Source organism: Pseudochaenichthys georgianus, chromosome 4 (genome assembly GCF_902827115.2).
Source record: "Pseudochaenichthys georgianus chromosome 4, fPseGeo1.2, whole genome shotgun sequence".
Classification (NCBI taxonomy): Eukaryota; Metazoa; Chordata; class Actinopteri; order Perciformes; family Channichthyidae; genus Pseudochaenichthys; species Pseudochaenichthys georgianus.
The window spans coordinates 5475086-5502275 of record NC_047506.1 but is presented as its reverse complement, the minus strand read 5'-3'; the positions used below and the strand labels follow the sequence as shown (position 1 = coordinate 5502275).

The 27190-nt window shown below is 42.4% G+C and overlaps 1 protein-coding gene across 1 annotated transcript in view; it reads left to right on the top strand.

Moving 5' to 3' along the window:
• The first annotated feature begins 1856 nt into the window (after window positions 1–1856).
• LOC117445738 (diencephalon/mesencephalon homeobox protein 1-A-like) overlaps window positions 1857–27190 on the top strand; it is a 51624-nt gene continuing 26290 nt past the window's right edge. Inside the window, exon 1 of the mRNA XM_034081575.1 lies at window positions 1857–1908. The gene's annotated coding sequence lies outside the window, so the exon portion shown is untranslated. The remainder of the gene's footprint in view (window positions 1909–27190) is intronic.

The window sequence follows — 27190 nt, the reverse complement described above, 5'->3', positions numbered from 1 at the left end:
TTTAAATACTTTATATATACTGCTGCTGACTATGTTAACCTATAAATATATATGTTAATGTTTATTTATAATTGTATTTGTAATCACTTATAATGTTTTCTATAAAAATTAACTAAAACTGTCTGACAATTGTAGAGGACAAAAAGTACAATAGTGCCTCTCAAAACGCAAGGAAGTATAAAAATACTCAATTAATGTACAAGAACGTTAACACTTAAATACTTAAGTACATGTACTTTGTTAAATTCCACTACTGCTTCTGAGGTAAGCAAACATAAATAATGCATCCTGTAGCATGGTACATACAAAATAACTTAGTCAAGACAACAGGATATCAGTTTAGAAACATGTCATTTTAAGTCACATCCTCTTCTTTTTCTCTAATTTTTAATAAAATATTGGTCACCTCATCAAGGGTTGAAGTTGCATTAACAATCAGGTTATTCCCTACATGTTACATACATTAAAAAAAACACAACATAAAGATTATTTACAGATTTATTTCACTGTCTCCATTACTGGGTTTTGCCACTAGAGGGCAGTATCGCCATTCAGAGTGTTTCCACACCAGGTGACGATGGTCGCGTTCATGTCGAGGTAAAGACACTTGTTTTGATTAAGTATTTTGTTTATCATTATTAAATCACATCACATCTGAAATTAAGACGAAATCAAATCATGTACATTACTCTAATACTTGAAAAACTTTAACCCACCACGAAGACTGTCGTCCTCTGGCCGTCCTCAGAAGAAAGCCCACTCATTTGCACTTTGTTAAGTAGGCCTACACCTAGCTTAAACTAGAATACATCAATTCCTTCATGAATGTTATCGTATTCTGTTTTTATTGCACCTGTTCTGTGATCTGTTTAAAGATGTGTTGAACCACTTTGGTCATTTGCACGCTGTAGTGTTGTTTTGTGCTGCTGTCTTGTTTGTTTTTGCGTCGACCCTCATTGATATAATTGAGATGGACGATATATAAGAATTAGAGAACCTCTCAGTCTTATTGCAAGGCAGTTGTATTAACAAGTTAAATGTACTTTAAAACGGTGTAGGCTACAGATATAAAGTCCCCCAACATGTTAGTTTGAGTTTCACTATACATGTATGTGCACTAAAGCAGGAAAGTGTCTCTCTTTCAAACGGATTTATAGACTTGTAGCCTATGTAGCCTTCAACGCAGTTTATTTACTTTACACGAGTATAGGCCTAATGACCACATATCAAAACAAACGGTTTCACTTTTCACCAAAATATATTTTGCTGCACATCCCTATGTTGTAAAGAAAATACTATCTTTTTATGTTAAAACTATCTGTTGTTCAACTTTTGAAATGAGAACATTTGCATATCCTAGATGTGTATTTCCATAGGGGAGTGTTTTTACGTCTTAAAACATGTCTGGAACCAATTTTAATAAGAATATTTATCCAAAAGTTGTATCAAAATCCTCATTGCTACAGATTTCAACATCTTTAATTTTTGTATTTAATTTTCCTTGTATCTAGCTTGTATCTTACCCTTTGCTGCTGTCACGCTATACATTTACCCACTGTGGGACGAATAATGGCTCTCTGATTTTCCAATTGATAAATATATTTATTGCTCTATTGTCCAACTTCTTAATTCAAATTTTCCTATTTGACTTTAGAGCAGTGTAAATTCTGCGTATGTCCTTATTTTTGTTGGCTGGATTTCGTATCTCAATTGTATACTCTCCCCTCATCCTAGGTGTTTGGACCCTGAATGCAGCGCGGCCTCTAACTGTTCAAAGTGGCGGCTCCAGCGTCCTTGCCGCCTCCTCCTGCCTGCAGCCCTCTGTGTTTCAGAGGGAAGCAGCGATCCTCCTGCGATTCAATGCCAGGTCGTCTCTGAACCGCCGCCTGAAAAATACATTTCCCACAGGTAATACACCGCATTCCCAGATATCCAGAAGATAGAACAATAGCAAGGTGACAGTGTCTTTGACCTCCTCTTCGAATATAATCATCACCAGGTGAGTGACCCGATGTGTTTCATGCACGCTGAACTTCCCACACGCAGGCCCGGCTCTTATTTGGTTTGCCCCGGCGTCTCGTATAAGCCATCGGTCTTTCCGTCTCGGGGTAGAACAGGCGTTTAACATCCCACCTCCTGAAGTGAAGTGCCATTAATTGTATCCTTCTTTTCAGTGTGCAAAGCGTCCCTCGAAACAGCGGCCCTGCTTGATCTAATTCCTAATGACTGTTGTGACTGCTGACTCGGCTATTGTAAAACAAATGATATCTCTGTCCTGTTGGAATAATCCTAATCTATTTCAATGGAAGGGGCCGTATTAAAATGACAAAAGGGGGGAGGATATATCCATCTCATGATAAATGTGCAAATGTCCACCAAAGCTGAATCAGACGGCACGTTTTAATGGCCTGATTGCTCGTTCATTTCTCGCCTCATTCTCTAGCAGCCCTGCTCCCTCCCTTTTTAATGCGGAGCTGGTCATATTTTGTCCCAGATTAGTATAGACGCTGGCTGACAGTTGCCTCTGCTCAAGGTATTTAGGAGACATAATTCATTCATAGATCTAGAAGTGCTGCCATTTGTCATCCCCATTTTTTATGCTCTCCACAGTCGCTCATTCCTGTGTGTGTGTGTGTGTGTGTGTGTGTGTGTGTGTGTGTGTGTGTGTGTGTGTGTGTGTGTGTGTGTGTGTGTGTGTGTGTGTGTGTGTGTGTGTGTGTGTGTGTGTGTGTGTGTGTGTGTGTGTGTGTGTGTGTGTGTGTGTGTGTGTGTGTGTGTGTGTGTGTGTGTGTGTGTGTGTGTGTGTGTGTGTGTGTGTGTGTGTGTGTGTGTGTGTGTGTGTGTGTGTGTGTGTGTGTGTGTGTGTGTGTGTGTCAAGGGAGATGAAGGCCATGGTAGTTTTCAGCTGATGTATTAGCTGGCATATGCAAGCAATGAATTATCACAGAGTCAATTATCCACTCCTAAAGAGGGACCGGGCCTGTGTGGCCTAGGGGCCCCTTTCCATATTTACCAAATGATTTCACAGAAAGGTACGCTGGGAGACCTGGGGGGGTGACACACACACACGCACGCACGCACACACACATGCACGAACACACACACATTCAGTTTCGAACCCTTCGTCACTCTCTCTCCCTGCACATGCTCAGTGCCCGCTCCTCGGTTAACAAGGACAAGCGTTTTGACGTTTTGGATCCGAACGGTAATAATCCATTTTATATACGTCAACTCCTGATTTGGGCTGAGCTGGAATAGCCACCCCGTGACCGTCAGCCATCTTGCCGTGTCCCAATTCTCACTCCCCTGACTCCTCTTCGCATCAAAATGGGCCCTGATTGACTGTGCCGCTCTGACTAATAGAGTGGGTATGGTAAATGAAATACCCGGCACTTTCATTCCAAAGTCTCTTACCCCCTGTGTCCCCAGTCACTTTGCCTTGACATGTTTGCAGAGATTGAGCGGTGTATCCTGTTTTTGATGAGGACTGGCTGAGTGGAGGTGGCGGTGATGCCTGAGAGCAGCCGGGACCCTCGGACACGAGCGGCGGATGCTGACAGGCCCTCTGGTGACTGACAGGGCTAACACTTAGGGAAATGAGGTCGTTAGACAGCATTATGAGCAGGCTGATAGCTCGGTAATGGGTTTTAAGTTTGGAATTTAACACAGAAGCCCACCGGGGGCGGGTTTGATGTGCAGGTGGACAGGTGAGTTCATCCAGAAAAACGACAGTAACTCTCATGGGTACCAGGGAGAACAGAGGGTGAAAAGGGAGGAAGAAAAGAAGGGGAACGCTGGGAAGAAGAAGGGGAAATGTGCTAAAAATAAAAGCACAGAAGACGGCAATCTTCTTTAACACAAATAAATCAAGACGAGGGTTTCAGCAGATCCAGTTTTTGGACCTGCCCTTAACTTTGGGCTTACTGAAAGACTTTCGCTTTCCTTTGGTTTGAGTGTCCGCACAAACAAAGTGCAACATTATCTCCACCATCCAGATGATTGTTCCTGCAAACTGCTCTAATCTGTTTCGGCTCAATGGCCAGTCAAGGTGCTGATTTCTAAAACAATGAGCGTTTCAGGAGGTTTATAATTTTGCACGCTGTATGCACACAGCTTCCAAGCTGCCTTGAGTCTTAAGAAAAGGGCGTCTAAATTTAGCACATAACTATAAACTCTTAAGTTATAAGACATAGGCTAATGCGTAAGGGTGTTAAAACCAGTGGGATAGTTTAGTGGAGATTAAAGAACGTATCAAAGACTTGTGTAAAGCTCCATCAGGAGTTGTGGTGGGCATCTGCACATGCTTTTTTTTTAAGGGCAGCTCACAGAGCTTTGGCAGCCACTGAGTGACTGATAATGTCTCAACATCACTCCTATTACTCCTTATGGCTGTGCTGTGAAAACGAATGGTCCACTTTACTGCCACTGTGGACCCAGAGTTCTGTTCAGGAGGAAGATTTAGAGCCACGTTATGGCCGTCCAGCTGAGGGCAAGACAACTCGCAGGAGAGGATGACATGATGGCGGCAGTTTCATTCATCCCCTGACTTTGGTTTGGGGGAATGAATCACGCTCGGCCTCTGTGAGAGGGTTACGGAGGGAAAAAGAAGGTCAGGTTTTCTTGGTGAGATTTGTCCGTAGAGCAGATGAGGAGGGTTGGTAAATACAAATCAAGTCAACAAGCTTCACAATGTGTTTCGGCTCCGTCTCCTGCAGGCATGTCCTTCACGGCACTCTGGAGAATACACACCGATTTCAACCTCATCATCAACTGGCCGAGCAGTGATTTCTGGTTTATTAGAAGTACACGTCTGTGTGTGTGTGTGTGTGTGTGGGGCCAATGCCCCGGCTGTTTATTTCCAAAGTCTTAAGTATCTTTCACAAACTGCCGCTGCTTTAATCAGCATCTGTCAGGGAATTCATTATGCTCGAGTGAACATAAAGCCTTTCTTTAGAGGGAAAAATAACAGCCCCTTTCACTGGCAGAGGTGTGGATGATCTCTGCAGCAGGCTTAAGTGACAGGTAAATTGCAGGTTAAGTGGAGAACACAGTCTTTTAACAAGAGACTCCCGGCTCCTGCAAATCCTCCTTAGTCTTTAATCTGAATACAAAAGGCAGGGGCGGGGGGATTAAATCTGACCCCTCAATGTTCTGTTTGTTCCAGTCTCCACTCGAGGGCCCGCTGTAGCCGGCTGAAGAGTCCCAGGTTTGCATTTCCTTTTGTGCCATGTGGCTGCATTTAAAAACAACAGCGTCCACAAAGCTACCTCTTCAGTGGCTAACTTTCCCGGGACAAAGGAAGGCCCCCGAGTCACCAGCTTCTCTTATATCCACTCGTATCAAGTTTTAGCGTAGTTTGAATTCTTTTTAAAAAAGGGACTGTTTATTAAATTGTGGATGAAACGCCGTAACGGGGCATCATTATCACAGCTCTTCCGTGGAGGGAAAAACAAATCCTTCTTTATTTAGCAACGACGACGGTGAGAAAGAGGAGAAGAGGCCGGGGTGAGGCAGGCGGTTAGGGTTTGCCGAGAGAAAGGCGCTTTGGGTTGTCAACGTTTTAGAGGCTTAGAGTCAAACCTATCCGGGCTCAGGAGAGAGGAGTCTGGGTGTTAGGCAGGCAGAATGACTCCTGATAGAAGGAGTTTGCGGCTCAAGTCGAGAGGAATCGTCTTGGCTCCCGGATGAGGCGAGGACTAATTGATTCTCTGAAGTTTCCTGTCGCAGAGCCCGATTACAGGTATGACCGGATTAAAAAAGGAGAGGGGAAAAAAACAAGGGATCTGGAGGAGGGAAATGGTAAAAATCAAAGAGAAAAGAAGATGAGGGCTGCCATAGACGGATCAGCATCACTTAGACGCGTTGATGCGTCGCTTTTGTGTGTTGTTTGTGTGTGAATGTTCATGTGTACACACACCGCTGCAGCTGTGTTTGATCTCTCTACTCGGTGGCAATCATCAGGTCACATTGCAAGGCCCCTTCTCACCGGCGTGTTGCACAGGAGCACATTGTGTTGTAGCAGCAGCATGTTCCCCCACAATCACTCACTTCTGGTTAACACGTCTCAAAGCCAGAGGCATGTGTCTCGCCATCCCATAACGGTCCCTGACAAGATTGAGTACTGAGGCATGTGGGAGCCATAGTGAGGCGGGCTCTAAGAGAGAGGCCTCCAGGACAAGGAGAGTTAGGACGCATATCTAGACCTAAGCTGTCATGCGTGCAGCTGTAATGGCTTGTTTAGTGGCAAAGTCCAATCTAGGGCCCCAGAGAGCCATTATTCCTGGAGTATCGATCGGGCCCTACGGCCACCACAGCCCGGGCCCCTGTCTCTGATCCTGTTCAGTAATAAGCGTACTCGTGTCAAGGTGGTAATTATCATTGATCTGCAGCCGCTGTGACAGGGCAGCGGCCCCTTGCTGTGATTCATACCTGGCGTGGGGCTACTGGACTTCAGGCTCCAAATCACCTCCAGCTCCTGGTGGCACTGCCATGCCCGGTCCTGGAAACAAAGGGGTTAGGAGATGGATTTCAGTTTTTTGGGGGTTTTGCTGTTACTTTCAGGGGGGCAGTTTTAGGCTTTTACCAGGCTAACTACCAGCAGGAGAGTTTTGTTTGGCATGTTGTCCGAAAAAGATCTTTACTACTTCACTTCTCGGTTTTAGTCTTAGACAGTGAAGTAGCCTTCAGAAAGTTCTTCCTAGAGGTATATTATATTCACCTGTTGCCAATGTTGTTCCCCTTGCTCTTGCTGTTTTTCTCTTTCTCGATGGCCACAATGCCCTTGACTGTCCAGGGTTATGAGCAGGGAGATCTATCACTGAAGATCTACCTCTGTGTTGTGCAGGGGCGTTTCCTGGACCTGGAAACATTCGGGGCTTAGCCCACAGTTCATTAAGGTACATTAAGGTACTGGGCGCTACAGTGGAATGTTCTACTGCAACACTCCCCACACGGACATACACAGTACACCTGCCACTGTTACAATGGAGGCTCGATAATCAGCTCATGGCATATAGGTGTAAGCAGGGGTAAAGTGCTATTTTTTTTAAGTGGGGGGCAGACCTATCCTCCTCTAGGGGGGTCCTCACCTCCTCTAGGGGGGTCCGGGGACATGCTCCCCCGGGAAGATTTTTTTTAAATATTGAAGTTAAAAGCATCAATCAGGTGCACTTTGAGAGCAAAATTAAGAGATATGGATACATATTTTAACATCCATATGAAACAGAACTGTAAACAGATTTTCTTTTTCTTTATGGATATTTTATAAATCACTCTCCTGTGACTGTGTAATGTAAGGTAGCTTCTACCTGTCGAACACTGACAGTAAGTCAACATTTTCCAGAGAGCTTTCTTTGAAATCACCAGGTAATGCTAAAAAACATAACATTTATGTTGTATGACAAAGTGTTCATTTAATATCTCTGGCTAGCTATAGCTACTTGCTAACAGTTTAGCTTACCCGCGCGATTCAAAATAACGTCAACAACGTAGCTGTAATTTATGCTTTGCTTACATGTTCGCATAACTTGGGAGTTTACTGATATTTACATACCTTGTTTACCTGGCTCAAGTGGTGGCTCTGGGGTTGTTGCGTGAGCCACCACTTGAGAATTGTCGTCTTTTTTAAGAATTTTTTTTCTTATGACCATCTTCAAAAACTCTGAGTCCGACAGTTTAAACATTGTTTAACGCGCCTGGTGTTGTGTCCTGCGGTGCAGTGAGACGAGCAGTGTGTGGGGCACAATGATATTGTGCATAACCATGTACTCTAAAGCAGTGGTTCTCAACTGGTCAGGCCTCGGGACCCACTTTTTCCTTTGTCAATAAATCGTGACCCGAAATGTTGAACCACTCAAATCTATTCAACAAAAAAAATCGTGCTGTAATATATACGCTTTTCAGCATACAATATTAATGAAAGTGAAGTACAGTGCATACTGTATATCCCTTATATCCCTTCACAGAACTAAAGTATGCTTTTAAAAAAGGTTTAATGATAAGATGGAATCAAAGCTGAACTATATAACACAAAAAGGCACACATGCTGAAAACCCAACCCCACAGGAGATTTTTTGAAATACTAACATATAAACTATGCATTCTGGTACACTCTGAGAAGAAAATAAATAAATCTATTACTACCCGACATTTTAATAATATTTTATGGCATTGTTTGTTTGTCACTTTGTTCTGACAGCTGAACCTGCTGCTCCTCACAGAGAGAAGAGCAAAGAGGAGAGAGTCTGTGTGAATTACTTTAAATTGTGGATAAGGGTAGATAGCCCCCATTGTTCTGTGACCTGTCAATCATCAAACCGAGGGTCATATTTCATTATGTGTTTTTTTTTTATCTGAAGTTGTACCCATAGATGTATAAAGAGTAGTTACCGCAAAGTTATTCTCCGTGGGGACTTCCGGCAACAATCTTGATTCTGATTGGCCAGAAGACTCGAAAAAACATCAGCAAATATGTTGTATTGAGAAGATGATCACCATGTGACAAACACGTTTATGGTCTCCGGTACTTCCAGTCCAACGCACGCCGACTGCATGAACAGCGTTAGAAAATCGGGCCTTCAAAATAAAAGTTTGTCTTTTGTGTTTTCATTTAAATTTTTCTTCACTCACACATATCAAAACTCAAAACGGGTCCGTGACCCACTTTTGGCTCGCGACCCACCAGTTGAGAACCACTGCTCTAAAGTACATGTCAGTATACAACAATGTATGTGGTTTTATGTTGACTTTTTAGTACTTCTGCACACTCACTTCTAGCCCTCCTGCGGGCATGGCTCTAGGGCAGCGGTGTCGAACTCAATTTCATCGCGGGCCACATCAGCATTATGGTTGCACTCAAAGGGCCGGTTGTAACTTTAAGACTATATAAAAAAACATATATAAATATTTAATATATGTAAACGTATGTATTATATTACATTATTGCCTCTGCATTGGATTATTATCGGATAGGGTAATAACTTCATAATTAACTACATCTGAAAGCAGAAGTCTAGGGCAAATAATTGGAAGTCTCTTCAGTGAGAATGTCACAAAAGATTTTTTTTTTTAAAAGCCAAACTGAAATTTTTAACAAAAAAGTCAAATTTTGAGAAAAAAGTCAAATTCTGAACAAAATTCATATTGGAGATGCATTGTGGGACATGTAGTTTATGGGCAACGTGCTTCTGTAAATTGGCATGTAACCGTATAATAAACGTGTCATATTCTTTCAGAGCTCTTGTGGAGCCACATTAAATGAAGTCGCAGGCCGGATTTGGCCCCCGGGCCTTGAGTTTGACACCCCTGCTCTAGGGATAGATGTCTTTGCTCCATACTGAAATCTCTTAACAACTTTTGGATGGACTTTCATAGAATTTTGTCTAGACTAATTGTCCTTAGGGGATTAATCCTAATGACTCAATGGATTCTCTGATATAGCATTATATGTTAGGCTTAGCTGGTTTTAGTATTCACTTATTCAGGGTAATATGTATCTACTGGATTTGTTCTTTGAAGAAGAATCACATTTTTGTTGATCCGAATTTCCTTTATCGCCACTAAGAGGTTCACATTTGTGAAAAAACTACCACTGTTGGCTAGTTTGGCATTAAACTACCCTCAGGATATATTTAGCTAGAGGCGTGTGGCGCAGTGGGTTGTGCGTTGGTGTTCGGATCAGGGGGTCATAGGTTCAAACCCCACTGCAGTCAGCATGTCGCTGTGTCCCTGGGCAAGACACTTCACCCCAAATTGCTCCTGTGGTGATTATCCACCGTATTGAGTATGTAAGTCGCTTTGGATAAAAGCGTCTAACAAGTAACATGTACAAAAAAAAGTAAAAAAGCTACCTTAGTTTTCTCCTAACTTTTTATCTAACACCATCATCATGACAAAACCTCGGCCCAATACTTTATTGTATGCTTTAATACATAAAGAACTACAGACAGTACCATCATCCTCTGCTGTTTTTAGAGCTAACGAGTTCATGCTAACATGCTAACATGCTCAACATGGAGAACATGGTAAACGTTGATTTTGTTTTCACATTGCCATTGTGAGCCTGTTGACCTTGGCATTAAGCTCAAAGCACTGCTGTGCCTAAGCTCACAGAGACTTTTTTTTGGTATTCTTCCTTGACTCTTGCTTAAATCGAGCCTCATGCAGTCTCAAAACAACAACAACAACAACAACAACAATACAGACTATATCTCTGAAGAACCTTGCAGAACTATACATTGAAGTAGTTCTGCATCATATTTATTGGCACGGCATTCACAGGCTATATCTCTGATTGAATCTAATTGAGCTACATGCTCATGGTGAACCCCCCTCTCGCATTGGAGTGACTGAGGCGAGTGAGGACAGGGACACGGCGAGACTCAGAGACAGACACACACTGGAGAAATGGAGAGTTGTTGGGGGTTTCAAGGCAGGCAATCAGTTTTCTCTTTGTGAGCGCTGGAGCGGGACTTGTGTCACCTGCAGACCAAACCCCATTTCCTCTGATTAAGTCCTCTGAAATATTCCATTTGTCAGTGTCACGGCCCGGGCGTGTTGCCGCGGCGAGCATCCAGCCGTGTCTGTTGACTGTGTCATTCTCCAATTTACATCAGACACTGACAACATCATCATGTCCCTAATGTCCCCTTGGCTTGCTCTTGCTCAACCCTCACACTCTTTATTTCTCGTGTTTGTTTCTCTGGGATGCGCCACTCGCCTATCTGCGTCCTCTGTATCAAACATGAAATCCATCAGTCGCTGTCTGAATCCTTCGGTGACTTCCTGTTCGGTAGTGTCTGGAGTCTGGGGACGCTATACCCAAACCTTAAGGGAGTTTCCCTCTTTAAAGTTATGTTCCTCTTGTCTGGAGTATCAACAGCTAACATCACTCAGGACTCAAACTCTCATGCGTGTGATCTAACCCCATTAGCATCCAATGTCTTTCCAGGAGCAGAGCCGGCATGGTTCACAGATGATGGAAATTTCAATCTCCCCTCTATCATTTTCCCTATCATTACTTCATTCACAGCCATTTCTCTCGCCCTGAGTCCCGAGAGGGAGCGGAGCGGCTGAAAAGGAGGGCATCGTGCACTCTGTGCCCAACTTTAATAGGAGTGGAGAAGAAGAAGAAGAGAGGGGGTGTTTATACATTATTAGGGGTCTATTATAAAGCTACTATCACATTCTCCCTCTTCCCGTCATTCCCTCACTCTCCTGACAGGTAGCGGGCGGCTGGGCTGCCTTGATGACTAGACTCAATCACCTGTGACAGTTTTGATTTGATGTCACTCTCTGGGTCGCTCTATTTGTTTGAGCAGTTAAGAGGTAATTGTGTGACATTGGCGGTGGAAGACGTGCTTTGTCGGCGCACCCGCTGAACCGAGGGGGACGAGACGAGGAAGTGTGGCAATAATAAATGAGGGCTATTTCCCCCAGCATTCCCAGTGTGTGTGTATTGCTGGGGGTGTGTGTGTGTGTGTGTGTGTGTAGCGGAATGGGGGAACAAGAAGGGGCGATGAGCCCCTCTACCCTGGGGGAATTCAACTGTGAGATGCACATCGAGGTCGCCATCACCCACTCTTATCATCACTTCCTTCTGAATTGTTTCTGTGCGTGTGTTTGCGTTGTTTCTGAAAAGACGAGTTCAGGTGTCACTCTGAGGAACTTCTGAGCCCTCGATACAAGGGATATTTTCACAGTTTCCTTTGATAGTATTGAGTTGTCCTCAACAACGCGTTGAATCCCCAAGACGACTGTATACTTATGACCAGGTTGAACTGTCCAAACATGTGTGTGCCTGCTTCACCGGGATTTTGTTTGCTACACTTTGCTGTTTATAAATAATAAACGGGAACATGTCAAACTAAAATAACAGAGATGGGGTCTTGTGTTTTGTATTTCTCATAGATTAGGCATGTCTTCCAGAAACTCTGGTGTGTTGAGACTTCTTTTTGCCGTCTCTACTTTTCTAATTGAGGGATTTTGAACATTATAAAACCCAGCAGAAGCAAATAAAAAAGAAAACTTGTCTGATTGCAGAGATTTCTGTGCCAGGATGTTCTCTTTGCTTTTGCCAAAACAAATGTTGAAGGGTAAACTTTGTAATTTCTTTCCCCTTTTCTAAATAACTTCTTTCTCACAGTATATGTTCTTCTGAGAATTAACACACCAGGATTTAGCTTCTTTTGAAAAGGCGAAAGAGTGCTAATTTATACAGATGGAAGTATGATAATATAGTAGCTGCATGTTGTGCCATAAAAGCCTCACTTGACAAATGACTTGCCAAAGTTCCTTAACACAAGATGTAAAATATAAAGATTGAAACAAAGGCAAATCATAGAAAAGCTCACCACATATCAACATAATAAGAAAACTGTATTCAATTGCAGGAGGACAGATATGATGCATATTTTGGCTTTTCATTTATCCCTTAAAATGTGCAAATGTACTGGGGGTTTCTTTCTCACTAAGTTATGGGTCACCTTTAGATCTTTATGGTCGGTATATTGCAGCGACAGACACAAAACAAATTTTTAGGAATCCAAAAAGTAAATCTGATAAAGATTGTGCCTATTGTACGTCCACGCTGGCACTAAAGTCCCCTCTGTATTCAGTGAGTCTTCAACGCTGCCTGGCTTTGAGTGCCAGCGATAATCTAGAATCCTCCTTTTCTTATGTAGAGGAAGCAGAGAGGAATCGTGGCTGAAGATTGCAAATCTGTGAGCTCCGGCTTTACTCCCCCCTTTCCCCCTCTCTCTCCGGGTCCATTCCCTTACAGCAGGGGGGAGGTATTTTAGGGGGAACTGGAACGCTGGCCCGGTCCAGAAATGTAGAGAATCTGACCCAGTTGTGTGTTTCCTGCGCTGACCGCTGTGCAGCACCGGGATGCTCTGTGGCGTCGAGGTGCCAGCCAAAAGGCTTTCTTCCTCTGCACACTGAGCTCATCCATTTGTTTGTTATCTCAATCCAGGATTTGGAGAGATACAAAGCTGATTAAACAACAAAAGCATATGGGAAGATAAAGAACACTTAGGTAATGGGTTTAGCCGGGCTGTTTAGCACGCCAGATTCATCCCCCCTTTTCTCTCGGCTCAAAATGCATTTGTTATTCTTCTCTCGGCCTTGATCCAGATGGGAGAAAGGGAACAAGAAAGGGGGGGGAAACAAAAAAGAGAGAATGAAGAGGCTTTTGGTGGCAATCTTGTGAGAGATTCTGGGAAGCAGCAGTTGGGGAAGAGCAGAAGGAAGCAGACACTTTGGTTTCGGTCTGCTGTTTGTGCCTTTCTGTGTCATGGCTTTTAGTCTGCTCTTCTCACAGTTAATCAACATGAAACGATATAATGTTAAATGGCTTTTAAGAGAAAGAATATCTTGTAAAAAGGCCAACTAGTTTTCAAATACATTATTACATGTCACTTGTTAGACGCTTTTATCCAAAGCGACTTACATACATTCAGTACTGTGGGCAATCCCCACAGGAGCAATTTGGGGTGAAGTGTCCCAGGGACACAACGACATGCTGACTGCACAACATACAGCAACATGCAGCAACTATATTATCATACTTCCATCTGTATAAATTAGCACTCTAGAAGTTATTTAGAAAAGGGGAAAGAAATTACAAAGTGTACCCTTCAACCCGCAGTAACATCTTTTTTGGCAAAAGCAAAGATAACATCCTGGCACAGAGATCTCTGCAATCAGACAAGTTTTCTTTTTTATTTGCTTCTGCTGGGTTTTATAATGCTCAAAATCCCTCAATTAGAAAAGTAGAGACAGCAAAAATAAGTCTCAACACACCAGAGTTTCTGGAAGACATGCGAAGACTATGAGAAATACAGAACACAAGACCCCATCTCTGTTATTTTAGTTTGACATTTACCCGTTTATTATTTATAAACAGCAAAGTGTAGCAAACAAAATCACGGTGGGACTCGAACTTGCTACCCCCTGATTCAAAGATCAGCGCACTATTCCACTGAGCCACAGCCTCCCTCCCAAAATACCCTTTTGTTTATTATTTAAGCAGGTGGACAGGTGATGTGGAGAAACACACAGTAGTGTAATTGAATCCAATAAAGGTCCATATAAATACTGCAGTAGATGTCCCTTATGCATACAGTATATACACATTGTGTGGGGGTGGGTTAAGGGTTAATGATCATATGTTAAAGTGCCAGTATGCAATTTCAGCAAATCATCTGTACCTCATTTATAGAGACATTTGGATTACAGCTTTTTTTTTAATATTCGCTTAAAACAAATCTTAGAAGATGTTGGTGAAGATATTAACTGCCTTTCCATCTGTCTGTTACGGAGATACACAAAGACTCCATCTCTATTTGTTTTGCTACATTAATGGTTGAAACATTTGCCTAATACAATAAGCAGCGGTCCTCTGTGTGTTCATTGGGTGGCATGTAAACCAATACAGAGCCATTAAAGCCAGGCTTACTCTCCCCTGGTGAACCTGGCTAAAAGCAATCTCAGAGCTTAGCAGTCGCTCTGATAAAAACACCTCACAGAGGTCAGTGAGCAATGAGGGGAGCTGGAGGAAAACATATTTACGCTCCTCCCGCTGCTTCCCCCTCGTGGAAAGGAGCCATGAGAAAGGTGCTTACTTAGACGAGATAAAGCGCGAGATGAGAGGCAGCGGACTTGGATTAGGGAAGGGAGACGATCGCGGCCAGAAAAGGCAGGGAAGAGAGGAGGGGGGGTGAGGACAGCGAGGCCGGGAGCCAGTGTCTGGGCTGGTTGGATATGGGGGGATTATTAATCTGGGTTTAGTGTGAGCAGGACCCCACAAACGGCTCAAGCAAACAGAGCTTAGACGGGGCCAAGCTTCGGAGAAAGTCCTAAATCTTCACATTAGCTTCCCGCGTTTCTTCTGCTGAACTCGTAAGCTCTTTTTCTAAAGGACAGCACAAACAAACCACAACCCCCCCCCCCCAACAGTACCTCTTGCCAGTCCTACACTTCCTCTCTCTCACACACACACACACACACACACACACACACACACACACACACACACACACACACACACACACACACACACACACACACACACACACACACACACACACACACACACACACACACACACACACACACACACACACACACACACACACACACACACACACACACACACACACACACACACACACACACACACACACACACACACACACAGTCAAAATCAAGACGGCTTTGAGAATCGAGATAGCAGGAGATGTATAAATCCGGGGCCTGAGTGGATCGAGGGAGATTAGATGGGTCCCCCTCTTAAAGCGACAGGATGCCTCCCGATTGTGTTCCTCTTTCTCCGGTGTGCCCTACTTCTGTGTCAGCGAAGAAAGGGAGAGCAAAGAGAAACACTTTGGGGGTTTTTGAGGCGCCGGTGTCACGATGACCTTGGCAATCCTTGGAAGAACCTTGACTAAATGCTGTGTGTTTAAGGAAAGCCTTTCATTGGTGGGATTCCTATTTCTGGAAGGTTCCATCCCGTTTGGAGGTGCAACCATGTCGTAAAAAAGTTTTTGTTTTGGTTGCAACCGTTGGGGCGATGCCATTTAATCTTATTAAATCATGGGACTGTTCCCCGCTTAAAGAGCTCCTCCTAAACTTTCCATTTATACTTTACCATTAGAAAACACAACTGATTATTGCATCAGTAGAATTCACGGAAAAAACTGAAACGTTGACTTTAAATTCAAATAAATGTATTAGTTGAAAGCAATACAATAGAGTTTGAATACAACGTTTTAGGTTCAACTTAATTGTTTTGCTTTCAACTAACCTCATACAGCTGTATGACATTTGGTGACATAAAACATTTAATTAAAGTCAATGTTACAGTTTTTTCAGTTTATAAACTACAGTGAAATACAGCTTTATTTGTAAAGCACTTTAAAACCTCCAGACCAAATTGCTCTACAGAGAAAGAAAGAAAATACAAAACTCACACAGCTTAGCTCAAAAACCATAAAATAAGTACAAATACAATACAAATGTAAAATAAACCAAATTAAAATGGTAACAGCCATATAGTAAAAATAATTACCATTTAAAAGCAACATTTTTAAAAGACTTGTACTTTACTTAAGTATTTCAATTTGTTCTACTTTTGACTTCTACCCTACAACTCAGGCAAATAGTGTACTTTTACTCCACTACATTTATTTAATACCTTTAGTGACTTTGCAGATTTGAAATATAATCAACACTTAAATAAGACTTCAGTTACACCTGGAGTACCCTGCAGTATACAAAGTGAGTACACTTAGCTGCACCTTTACCAGCTTTGATAAACACATTAACGCATCAATAAGTAAAATCATAACACATGATATATTCACAATGGGTCGATGTGCATAATGAGTACTTTTACTTTTGGCACTTATTCTGATGTTATTAGTCTTGTACTTTTACTTAAGTAACATTTTGAGTGCATAACTTTTAATGATACACTATTCCTGCAATCTGGTACTTCTCCCACCTCTGGGTTTGATAGAAGCTGATAGAAAAGGGTGGGTATGAAGGTGGATGAGTAACACATCTAAACGGCTTCGGTGCTTAAAGAGGGTTTCAGACCGTCCCGTTGGTGGAGGGGGGGGGGGCGCCAAGGGAGGGAGCGAGTCTCTGAACCTCATCCCATCACCCGCAGCTTCCTGGCAGGGGAAAAGTTCCTTCTCACTGAGTTTCATTAACCTGACCACATGTGCCAAAAGCCCCGGTATTAGAGTTAATCAAAGTCTCTCGGGTCACCTGGGAGGCTCGTCCCGCTGCTTCTGGTGTCCAACGAACACATACTGTATGCATATGTGTGCCGATGTGCAGTCACACGCTCTGAAGATCTCCTCTGCACACCGTGACTAAATGAAATATCATTTATGGAGTTCCAATTAAGTGTGGAGGAGCGTTTGATGTGGAGGAAGTGTGTCCATGGTTAAATGTTACCATTGCATGAATGTGATTTAAACATCAAATGGGACCTTGAAGGGCCAATAGGTCTTATGTAGACTCACAATTTAAATCATTAGAGGCGAGAGAAAAATTAAATCTCCCACATATGACAAAATATGAGCAAAGTCAAGAAAATATTAATAAATAATTTTCTCTGTGACAGATTGTGGATAAATGCGTCCACGTTGTACCCCAATGGGGGTCATTTAAGATTTGAGAAAAAAGTACATTTTTAAGGACCCAGGATAAAACTTGACTATACTTTATAATGTTTTATTATTATTTTTAGACACAATATGACTTAATGAAAATAATATTCATATAGTTTGGATGAAAAAACTTTAAATGTAACACTGTTCAAAATAAGAAATAAAATCACGTCAACTTTTCCAGTCTTTTAATGTGATAACACACACACATTCAAATTGATCTAACTTATCAGTGTAAATGATTCAATATAAAGTACATTAGTAATTAATATCCTAAAATAACACTCAATGACAAATTATCTTAAACTGAAATACCTCATTTGACTTGACTTGATTTTAATTTGTACGATCTTGTCAAAAGTTGCTGCCCAGCTATATATATATATATATATATATTTTTTTTTTTTACAAGCATACATAAACTAGAATTACTGCACGATTAGCCTAATACTCTCCATACAGGAAAGTAGCAGTTTAAACTTGACAGTGAGTACAAATCCATTTCTATGGACAAGACTTACTAATGGAAAGGAGTAAAATGGGTTTTAGATATGTACAGTAGGAGGACTGGTAGTATTTAAGCTGCCTGCAAAGTCTCCCGCTGGCAGCATTATCCGGCCTCTCTACCTGTCAGACAACACAACATGACGACGCGCACCTTCACCAAAAGCAGCCTAGACAATATTAGACAACCTTCAAAACATAAGGGACGGGGCGGCTGCATGTGTTCACAGGAATCACAGAAAATTACACTCACTTTGACTCTTTTTTATGTATATTTAAGACGTTATGAATATGCACTCAGACACAGAGGTGGGAGAAGTACTCGGATCTTGTACTTGAGTAAAAGTAGAAGTACCAGAGTGTAGAAATACTCTGTTACAAGTAAAAGTCCTGCATTCAAAATGTTACTCGAGTAAAAGTACAGAAGCATCAAAATATACTTAAAGTACTAAAAGTAAAAGTACTCATTGTGCAGATTGGCCCATTTCAGAATAATATGATATGTTTTGATTATAATTATGAATGCAATGATGTGTTTATCAAAGCGGGTAAAGCTGCAGCTAGTTTGAATGACTTTGTATTCTGCAGGGTAGCTTGTGACTAAAGGCTGATTTAAGTGTTGATTATATTTCACATCATTAATACAAATCTGCAAAGTAACTAAAGGTATTAAATAAAAGTAGTGAAGTAAAAGTACACTTTTTAGCTCTGAACTGTAGTGGAGTAGAAGAAAGTGGAATGTACCATACTAGAGTACATCTACTTAGTTACTTTACACCACTGCTCAGACATATCCATGCAGAGTGACATGTTTCCACGCAGGCTTCAGATGAGGCCCTGGGGGGTTTCAGGAGGGTAACCAGGTGTCCGCTGAGGCGCCCACTCAGTAGAACAACCTTCATCAAGGCAACGCCCTCAACAGATCAATCTTCCCGTGACACTTCATTTAGACTGCATTAATGTGGAATTAGAGCCCATTACGGCTATTGGCAGGACCTGACAGTCCCTCCGCACAGTGATCCTCGCTTCCCAGGAGACACCATGCTGAATAGAGCAGATAAGGCTTTTTCTGCATCGCTACAAAAGCTGAAGAAGTCATTAGATTTTTTTTCAGCCCCCTCTCATTCAACCCCGTCATCAGTATTGCTAATCAAATAAAGGAATGTGTAAGGGTTTTTCCCTCTCTGCTTTGGCACTGCAGCCAGTTTTGATTCAAAGGGAAGAATCAAAGCCTTTTGAAGGGTAGATTTTAACTTCACAGGTCCGAATGTACAATACTTATAAGTCCTCTTTTTGAATGGCCACTTAATGATCTCATATCAGAAGTGTAATAGACGCCTGGGTGCTTTGGACCTAATCCAAACCCTCTGATTGATGCTATTCAAACCAATTCCCCGGAGTCAAATCCACCACAAAAGGCAGTTTATAATGTCTATATGTCTCTACATATTGCTAGGTCTGTGTTTGAGATATATACTCCCACAGGGGACACACGCTTCTCCAGCCATCGCACGTGTTAAACCCACTACATTCAGAGCCCATTTTGTAAGCTCTGTGAATGAGACTTGTGCTTGTATACAGACACACTATATCTCCCTCTCACACTCAAAAGCACATATGCATGGTCATGCTCTCAAAACCCCCCGAGACATACTCCAAAATGAAATGATAGGATAGTATAACACACACAAACAAAAGCGAAATCCTCTCAGGTGATAACATCCGCTTCCATCAGTTATCAGTGGATGTTTTTGTCTAGCACCAATGATGTTTGATATCCACACTTGAGCTGGTGACTAAGGTCAGGGTGTAGCCAGTCAGGGGGTGGGAGTCAGGTCATTCCTCACCCCCAATCTCTTATGTGTCCCCCACTGTCTCAGCGGAGTTCATGGCGAGGCCCCCCTCACTGACCAGGCGGCTGAGAGGCACACAGATACCCCCTTAAGGAGCTTTGCTCTCTGGAGGAAACTTAATCTCCTTTTTTAACGCCATCCCAAGGCTCCACGCGGGCCCTGAATAGAGCGGGGGAGGGGTCGGCTGCGGAGTATCTCCGAGCCCACATGGCAGCCCAGCCCAAATCTGAATATCTGAGCCACGGCGGAGCTGAGGAGCTCCAACGCCAGCACAGGAATTAGCCCTCCGACAGGCCACGCTAAATCCCCCCCGCCTCCCTCCTCCTCCTCACTCACTCCTTCCTCCCTCCCATGCTCTCCTGCAGCGACTCCCCTTACTCACCCACTGCCACACGTGTGTGACGGGCTGTGACAGTCAGAGCGACATGAAACTGATGGAAGGGAATTTATTATCTGACATAGATACCTCTAATCACTTAGAGAATAAGAGGCTGCACATGTATTTGTTGGACCGTTTAAAGGAATATTTGGACAAATGGTCTGCTCTGTTGTAAATCATTTAATTAGTTGATTTGTCTGTATTTATCTGTTTAGTTATTTTTAGCTTCGCAAAAAGTCTGAAATCAGGCATATGGTGTGTATGTCTGAAGTTACAAGAATGTGTGTAACTGCATCTGTAAAGCTCACCAATTTACATACCCTGGAACAATACATACACTGCTTGTGGCGTTTACACGTTGCGTGTTTTACGGATTAAACAAACTGGATATAACAATGACTTAACATTGAGTTAATCAGTGAGATACCCAAACAGTTTGTGGGCTCTAGCATCAATATGTATTTATAGGATAAAGCCCTGCATGGTAAAAACTACAGTTTCAAAGATAAATGATAACGTGTGTCCTCTATTAAAATATGGTACTGTTATTAGGTCTTTCTAAGAGGTCATGAGTTACATTTGTATTATTTTGTCTGTCAGTGTTTATTCACCCTGTCACAGACACAGAGATGACAGCACTCTCTCCCTCCCTCCCTCTGCCTCCCTCTCTCTCTTGACCAGAGGGCAGGGGTAAATATGAACCCTGACAGACTTGTGTGAAAATCTCTGAGCCATTTTATTTGGAAGGAGGTGTGACAGATTACCGAAGAAGGGCGGATTCCTCAGTGGCAAGAGGTAGCGGCTCTCTTTACCCAAACACTTTGGGACCCGTGCTCTGACATGCTCCTTTAGCACCCTGTCAGGAGACTATTCCCAATGCAAACACAGCCAGGGCTTTCTCTCCGCGAGGCGGGCCCTCATAAAACTCCCTGAAAAGGACTTAGAGTGCTGAGGAGCCACAAGAAAACAAGATGTGGGCAAACCAAACAGACCTTACAAAGCCCTGGACATGGTGTCTTTAGTCCACCTCACAGGAGTGTGGTGTTCACTTAAAGGAGAGTGAAAGGAAAGTCACATTTCAGCTGCGGTTTACCTCGGCATGTCCGAACACAGAGCAGCGCTGTATTTCAGTGTCAAAGTGATATGGAGAATAAAAAGAAAACCTGACTATAACAGCCTGAAGAACCAGTCTCCTGTCTGATATGTAATGTTTATTTAAAATGGGTTTATTCGCTCTGATTCTTACTCTGTTCTGAGTGGGGTCAAGCCTATGCAATATTTTATTCTTGAATGCAAATACACTTTATAGCAGTTATAGCGTCATTTGTGATGTGATGCTCATTCACTGATAGTTGAGAAAATGTAAATCGTAAACACACATGACAAAAAAAGTCAAGAAAATGCTGTAAAAATGTTCACTGAGCCAAAGTGTGGGTAGGTGTATCACATTTTCTATATATCGATGGCCTCTTTTAGGTTCTTATTACATTTTTCAAGACAAAAAGTACTTTAATTATGTACCCACGACACAATATAAACTATATAGCTTAACCTAATTAAAATAAGTGTTAAATTAATGTTTGAATGATTGATTATTTGGTCTTAATTAAATGTCAACTTTTACAGGTTATAACGCTTTCATAAAATAATTGTATTGTGTTTATTTATCAGCAGAACATGTTCAATACTTGAATACAAATATTTACAGCAGGTAAAGCTCTCACATATTGATCGTCGGTGATGTGACGCTCGTTCTGGTTGAACACAGACCCGACGGCAGCACTGTGTTTTGGACTCGGACCCAGAAGAGTCATGTGTGGTCACGGTGTGAGATTCTGTCACAGCCGTGATAATGCAGTCCTCACACTGGCTTAAGAGACAGGAAGTATATGAGGAATGTACAACCTGCATAGCCGCTAGACAATAAAGATGATGCATGTTTCTCAAGCAGTCATTTTTGCAGAGTTTGACCATTTCTAACTCGTTGGACCATTTCTAACTCGTTGGACCATTTCTAACTCGTTGGACCATTTCTAACTCGTTGGACCATTTCTAACTCGTTGGACACCTCAGTCTCTCCTTTCACATGACACAAACATTTTAACCATTTTTTTTAAAACATGAAAGTAACGTTATTAGGCGCTTTAATGTCTTGTCATGAATAGCAACATGAGTAAATACAGGTTGTTTTTCATCCTTAGACATATTGATTGTAATGTTCCCCTTTTTAAAGAGAAGTGGTGTAACGAAGCTGTGACTCCTGGCACCTTGTCAGTCGTAAACATAACTCCTTCACACTTGTTTAACACATGGCTGGAGACCTAACAGTGTGTGTGTGCGCGTGTGTGTGTGTGTGACCAGCCCTCTAAAAACAGTGTGTGTGTGTGTGCGTGTGTGTGTGTGTGTGTGAGACCAGCTCTCTAAAAGTAATTTTCCCTGTTAGTCCAGCGTCGTCCTGCTAATGCACAAAGGGACAAACCTCCATTATCTCTGGAGCACAGACTGGGTCAAATGGTTGAAACAAGAATTCATTTAGAGGTGTTGGTATCGAGTATTACAAAGGCTCGCCAAGTTGTACAGGCAGGGCGGTGATGAAGGGCGTGGGGGCAAATTGTCTAAGTGTTTAAATCAGAAATGGACCCTAATGAGTGGATTCCTCTGGGGTTAAGAGGGATCTCAGTTTCTGCAATTGAAAAAAAGTGAGCCCACTGGTTCATCCATTTATTCATCATTTGTGGAATCGCCTTAATTGGAATTCAATTTAGCTGTGTGTGTGTGTGTGTGTGTGTGTGTGTGTGTGTGTGTGTGTGTGTGTGTGTGTGTGGTGTGTGTGTGTGTGTGTGTGTGTGTGTGTGTGTGTGTGTGTGTGTGTGTGTGTGTGTGTGTGTGTGTGTGTGTGTGTGTGTGTGTGTGTGTGGTGTGTGTGTGTGTGTGTGTGTGTGTGTGTGTGTGTGTGTGTGTGTGTGTGTGTGTGTGTGTGTGTGTGTGTGTGTGTGTGTGTGTGTTAATGTAACAGTGTGTATGTGTGTGTAAAATCACAGGGCACGTTGGACCCTCTTTTAAATGTGCTGTGCTTGATGGGCTCTGAAATACATTTCTCTTGAGCCCCAAGCAGACTTAGATACACTTGTCACATAATCAAATGTGAAATACAAAGTAGTGTATGGAGAACGGGCCAGGACTTTATTCCAGGGGAAATAATTTACTTTTTTTTTTTCTCCTCTCTCTCCAGCCGGTTGCTTTCATGTCATTTAGATGAGTGGTTAATAAGGCAGAGCGTTAAGAGGATTATGATCTGGTTGGGGCCGTATGGTGGTAGCGGTGGGGGGAGGGGGAGCATCTAAGGCAGCGAGATATGGGGAGAGGGGGGGTTAAAAAGTCTGTCGGTACAATACTGGGCAGGAGGAGAGCATCCTCCTCACTGTCAAGATTCATTTAGTCAGAACTAAGCACTCCAAAAGGCCTGAGCTCTCCGATAGGCCATATCTTCTTCCTGTTCTCTCGGGTTGGGGGTATTTTCTCTATCCCTTTTTCTCTTTGCGTTAATGAAGACCCTCAACGTGGTCCGATGGGAGTTGCATGTATTGGTAAGCCAATGAGGAGTTGAATCCTGAATGGGGTTCAGTTTGGAAAAGACGTGGAATCGGGGAGGAGCGTCATATTCTAGCCGTGGCCTGTGGAGATTTTAGGGCTGGGAATCCAAAGATGGAGCTTAAAAAAAAAGGGTTTTAAAAAATGGAATTGTCGTCAGTCCAGCGGGGTTTCAGAGGAAGCTATTTGGGTAAAGACTCTTACAGGTAGAGCACACTTCACCTGGGAATCATCCTCTTGATGTGTTCTTAGAGGAACTCTGAGGATGGACACGACTTCAGGAAGTATTTCTGAGGAAGTAACGACAGCCACCTCTTTACTGAACGGTCTTATCAACACAGTCGTTTTCCCTCCGTTAGTCCTGCTAATGCACAAAGAGACGAACCTCCATTGCCTCTGGAGCACAAACTGGGTCACATGGTTGAAACAAGGATTCATTTAGAGGTGTTGGTGTCGAGTATTACAAAGACTCACCAAGTTGTACAGGCAGGGTGGGGATGAAGGGCGTGGGGGCAAATTGTTAAATGGAAGCTGAGTGGAGAGGAAGATATTTGGGTACATGCTCGTAGAGAGGACTTCACCTGGGAGTTATCCTGTTGATGTGGTCGGAGGAATTGTGTGCTTCTACTGTGGTGTGTTTACATGCTATAATGTTTAAAAAGTGCTTTATTGTCCTCACTGTTGATTAGTCAACCGCTTAGAGATGTCCCGCCCCTAAGCCTATCACTTACAATGTGTTGGAGCGCTAGTAATAGAAGCGCGAGGGTTACATAGTGATGTCATTATGTTACAGAAGTAAACAAAGGAGTCCAATGGAGGCGTTTCAGGCAGGGTGGGGAGTCTGTGGGAGAGAAACTCCCTCTGGAGGGAACTTTCTGAAAAACCGATAAAACACACTACAGGAATGGAAAAACGCTAAAAAGCAGAACAGAGCCTCTTTAAACCTGTAATAATATATTTGCTTTTTAGCTGAGCAACTGTCAATATCCTCCACCTTCTGTTGTGGTCTGAAACTTACAGAGCATCAAATACTTGAAATACTTATTCTGATGATATGTGAGAGGCCAAAAAACCATTAAAGTTGTTTGCCGTCAAAACAAAACAGAAGGTTGAAAGACGCCAACATGTTTCAAATAGCTGAGCTGGATAGTCAGCTGATACATCCGTCTCTCTCCTTTCACATTTTATCAATTTTTAACACGAACCTAACGTTAAGAGCAGCTTTTATGTCCTCTTTAAATAACTTCATCTGGACACATTTGTGTATAGCAACATGAATTAATACAGGGACTATCTTATTTGTTTTACTTTAATATATATTGATTGTGACTGACACAAATTCAGGAAGTATTTCACGGGAAGTAACGTCGGCCCTGATCTTTACCGAGTCTTACAGTCACACATTCCCACCACTGCTGGTCCGCTGCCATTGGCTGGTGTCCTCCGATGCCTCCTCCGAGCGAGGCACTTTGCTAGAGCCCCTATAAAGAAATCTCCATGGATCAGCCGCGCTCGCTCCACAGCAGAAGACAGAAGCCTCCCCCACCATCATTCCCAAACGCCCCCCCCCTCCTCCCTCCTCCACCCCCGCAACGCAACCTCCCACCCCACCCTGCGACTCACAGCGCCCGGCACCAGGCTTCTTTAATGCATCTTTAATTCAGCAACTTTGAAGTGGCACTCCGGCAAATGCACTCAATCAATTATAAATGAAATAATCTCCTTATGATATTAGAGATTTTTAAAGTCTAAGAAATACTGGGAGATTAAGGAGCCCAAATCAGTTTTAGCGGTATCTAAAGTGACAGCAGGAGAATCATTGGAAGGAGCGGGTAGAAACTTAAAATGATTATGTAGATCTGTGTCACTGCCGAATGTTTCTGTAAATCCCTGCTGGATCTACCGCGAAGAAGGAAACAGATTATTCCTGGCCTTATTTAAAGGGTGGGAGTTCTTAAGTGGCTTTTTAAAAAGGCAACATTTATATATATTTACACATATATTTACTCTCTCCCTCTTCACAGCTGCTCTTGAAGCTCGACGCCGCCATCTTTTACCCTCTGGGTCAGCCTGCAGTCGCACACATGTACATCAGCTTCCTTGGTGCACAATGGATAAAGCTGTTGTTAAAGTTTTAGCCTGCAGCAACACTCATAACTAATTCATCAAAGCTAAGGATGATTGTAGATACACAATCATTACATGCTCACGGTGTTATTGTATCTGGTGATTCAATACATTTGCCTTATAGGTGGCTGCTTTGTCAAAGGATGCAAAGTCTATTTCGCTTCTAAATGTAACCTCTTGGTAAAATTGGATAAACTTAAATAATCTTACATGGGAAATTATTTCGTTACAGCAGCATGTTAACCAGACATTTGACAAGTTAAACATAAAATAATAAACCATTAATATCTACATATCAGCAGAAGAAAAAAAAATATCAATAAATAAAACAATATGAAATATACTGAATACGTTCAAATGTCTCCAAAATGTCCTGTTTGCAGCCGATGATGGGGACAGTTCTTTTAATCAACGCTCTTAAGATACAATGGATTTAAAACCATATATATATATAGTACAATTCTTAGGTTGTTTATTATATGTTGTTATTCAGCCATTACATATTGCATAGTTGTAATGTTAAAGATAATTTTGAAATCACATGCATGCTTTGCTGTCCAGACCTTGCTTTTCGTTCTGCCTTTTCTTTTTTTTCTGCAGCGGCTTCTGTGTTTACACTCCCACACCATCACTCACAGAGGTAGAAATTATGACCCAGTGCACATTTCTATCACGCTGGGGTTCATTCATCTTTGATTACACCTTTCAGATGATATAAATTAGGCCTATCCCACACTGTTAGCTTGATGGATTACGGGGGCCGATATGAAACCCACTGATCAATATCATGGATTAGTTTCTGTGTTTCAAGGCTATGCGGCTCTGTGGGAGCGAGTCTGCTCAGCGCTTTGCCACATTTGAACTATGCAGCACCTTCTACTGAGCTATACTTGGGTGTAATGGTGTAACGTCTCATCTATGCAATGCGAACGAACGAACGGAAAGACTACTGTAGTTTTCCCCCTCAGTGCTAATTATAGATCCAGTGAGAGACTTAGCTGTTCACCATCAGATATCCTCTTTCCCTGCAAGGTTTCTCTTCCGTCTCTTCCTCAACCTTCCTCCTGATCCCTTACAACAGGGTGTCAAACTCAAGGCCCGGGGGCCAAATCCGGCCCGCGACTTCATTTTATGTGGCCCCACAAGAGCTGCAAAGAATATAATATGTTTATTATACGGTTACATGCTACTTTACAGAAGCACGTTGCCCATAAACGACATGTCCCACAATGCATCTCAAATAGATTTTTTCTCAGGAATTTGACTTTTTTTGTCAAAATATGCCTTTTTTCTTAAAATGTGCCTTTTTCTAAAAATTTACTTTTTTTTCAAAATGTGACATTCTTTACTGAAGAGACTTGCAATTATTTGCCCTAGACTTGCTTTCAGACGTAGTTAATATGAAGTTATAATAATAATCCAATGCAGAGCAATAATGTAATATAATACATTATTATATTCAATATTTATATATGTATTTTTGGTCTTAAAGTTACAACCGGCCCTTTGAGTGCAACCATAATACTGATGTGGCCCGTGATGAAATTGAGTTTGACACC